This window comes from Arachis ipaensis, chromosome B10, assembly GCF_000816755.2.
Source record: "Arachis ipaensis cultivar K30076 chromosome B10, Araip1.1, whole genome shotgun sequence".
NCBI classification, from domain to species: domain Eukaryota; kingdom Viridiplantae; phylum Streptophyta; class Magnoliopsida; order Fabales; family Fabaceae; genus Arachis; species Arachis ipaensis.
In genome coordinates, this window is record NC_029794.2 from 108832544 (window position 1) to 108835712 (window position 3169).

General features: G+C 39.3%; 1 pseudogene; it reads right to left on the reverse strand.

Annotated features, from left to right (window-relative positions):
- LOC107620945 overlaps nt 1–1294 on the reverse strand; it is a 13398-nt pseudogene extending 12104 nt beyond the window's left edge.

A 3169-nucleotide genomic window follows, 5' to 3' on the forward strand; every position in this document is an offset into this window, starting at 1 on the left:
ATATTATTATTATTTGAAAATTAATATATATGCTTTGGTTATACTAGACTAATAGGAACCTTCTGTCCCATAAAATTAATCCACTAAAGATGTGGCATACGACGATTTATGACCCCTTACGGACAACGGGATTCTACCAAGTCTCAAGAATTGGGAAGATCAGAAGACATGCCGGTTGCTAATTGCTTTTGTGAAAAGGTGGAGGCCAGAAACTCACACATTCGTATTGCCGATGGGTGAGGTTACAATAACACTCGAAAACGTGGCACATGTATATGACCTACCGATTGATGAACAGATTGTGACTTGATGAACAGATTGTGACTTGATGGACGAATAATAGTCATCACTTCTTGGTCAACCGAAGTATGACAATTTTTGGCAGCAAATCCACTGTTAGTAGTTCCTCCAAACATTATATAAAACTGTCATGGGTTCGTTATATCAGAGACAAACAGCCTTTAGACACTTGAGAGTCTGTTCAGAGATATGTTAAGTGTCACATCTTTTGTTTGTTGGGTATCACCCTCTTCGTAGATAAGTCGACGGCCTATGCCCATGCAATGTATCTACCACTGCTCTAAAATTTTTAGCAAATTCACACTTGCAGTTGGGGTAGCAACTCTTGTGCACTTTTACAGGTCACTGTATTGTCCATCATAGTATGATTGCAAGGAGATGGATGACCCTCTTAATCTATTGTTTGTTTGGGAATAGCAGCGAATGTCGTGGCATGCTCCCATTTCGAAAGATTGATCATACCCACCGACCTACATAGATAACTTGAAGTGTGTGACACAGTAGCGTTATTGTTGTCATTCGAATATGTCGAATGGAACTATGTGGATTGAGTGATGCGTCAGTATGGGTATGCACAACTCGCCCCTAAGCTTACAAGAGCCATCGGAGTAGATTAGCATTACATCACTTTCGCGGATTACAGAACCATGACTGGAGCAAGTTACATGCCCGATGGATAGAGGATTGCGACAACCGCTGCAACACTCGGTTGTTAGAGAAGCATCCGCCTCCAATCGCTGATTTTAGACTGTCTGTTGATTATCAGAGTCGGTACTTAGGTGCTTTCGGGATGTGGCTAAGATTGTTGGAAGGAGTTCCTTAGCAACCACCTCACAATCACCACAGCAACCACCATAACAACAACAACAACCTCCACAACATTATGCAATATTTTAGCCATTTTCTTATTTCCAACCACACCCACCACAGCACAGTCATTACAGCTAGCACAGCCACTACAATCTTTTGTATGCTGACTTCTCCCAAGTCCCATCGCAGATGCCTATATTGGGGGATGATCAAATCGATTGATGGGTTGCCACTAGTGTGGGTCATTTCCCAGATTGGTCGATGGTGCCTCTCGTCAAAGGCATGCTGTTTCTGACCACATCTCAGGTCGTATGTCGGTTGATACTTGAGGGAGTAGTAGCATAACTCCACATATTGTTATCAATCAAGGTCGTATCGATATACCACCAGCTGTTTCGAGCGATCTTGACTTGAACATGGCGACTTAAGAGGTTATTGACGAGTACAATCCTGGTACGTCTGCTCCGGCAGAGACAGGTGGGTCGGGTAATGCAAAGGGAGTGGCAGGTGGGTCGAGTACGCCAGAGGGAAAGTGATGAATCCATATTTGATTATGATTTTTGGTTCAAAATTGAATGGATTTCATCATATAAACTTGCACTTATTCAATTAAATAGCATGCTTTTGAACTCTCCTCCTAATTTGTGCTTGATTATGAAAACATGCTCTTTTGTACCTAATTTGATTAATTTTATTCCATTTATCTTCCATTCGATGTCTTGATGTTATTTGTGAGTGATTTCAAAGGTATAAGGTAGGAATTGCTTGGGGGAGAATGGAAGAGGAGCATTCAAAGTGGTGGAAGCATGAAGAATCAAAGGAGAAGAGCTCAACGAAGTGTGTGTACGCACAGCTATCAGAACAAAGCCACGCATGCGCGTGAGCCGCTTCGTGCACGTTGCGCGTCCATTTAGCTCATAATGAAGGGAGAATGAGGACCATACCATAGGATATCATTAGAGTAGCTTAGGAGTAGTAGTAGGAAGCTTTAGTATAGTTTTTCTCTAAGTTTTTCATCATCTCTATTAGGGTTTATACTAGGATTTTACATTCAAGTGCCATTTCCATTTTTGATCTTGGATTTTGCTAGCTTCCATTGTAAGTATCTCTTTGTTACTACTCTTTATAGCTACATTGTTCTTACGCTTTCTTATATTTCAAGTTATAGTTCAATTTTACTTCCCTTTGGAAATTTTAATTTCTTGTTGATGAATTTGATGATTGATGATTGTTCTATGCTTTCTTAAGTTGTTATTGTTGATTGAGACCATTTGTTGCTTTTGGTTTCAAGCTTTTTCTCATTTTTCCCATGTTTAGTGTTTTTTGCCCACCAAGTGTTTGACAAAATGTCAATTATGATTTTGGGCTAGTTTTCTATCGCTTGGCTTGGGGAAGGTGAGCAATTAGCTTCCTAGAATTAGAATGTCCAACATTTGGTGTCAATTCTTGGATTGTTAATTGTTCTTGTTCCCACTAGCGCTAATTTGTTGCTAAGGCAATTAGCAAGCAATTTAGGATTTGTGGGTTAAGAACACTTATGCTCATTTAACTTACTCTCCGATGTGAGGGTTAATCAAGTGAGATTAATCCATTCTAATTGTCATAGTTGTGGTTCCAACAAGGAAAGGACCCTTAGCTCATTCCAAGCCAAGACACCTTTTATGCTTTAAATTCTTCATACACATTTACATTGATTTCTTTATACCTTACTTGTCTATATTGCATAGTTAGTTCGTTAATTCCTTTATTGGTTCATTTATCACAATTTTGCATGTTCTTTTATTGCTTCATATGTTTATTCCTTCATTGAAAACCCTAAAAGCTCCACAACTGAAATTGTACACTCATTGGTCTCAAGTGTCCTTGGAATGCAAAGGGAGTGGCAGGTGGGTCGAGTACGCCAGAGGGAAAGTGATGAATCCATATTTGATTATGATTTTTGGTTCAAAATTGAATGGATTTCATCATATAAACTTGCACTTATTCAATTAAATAGCATGCTTTTGAACTTTTCTCCTAATTTGTGCTTGATTATGAAAACATGCTCTTTTGTACCTAA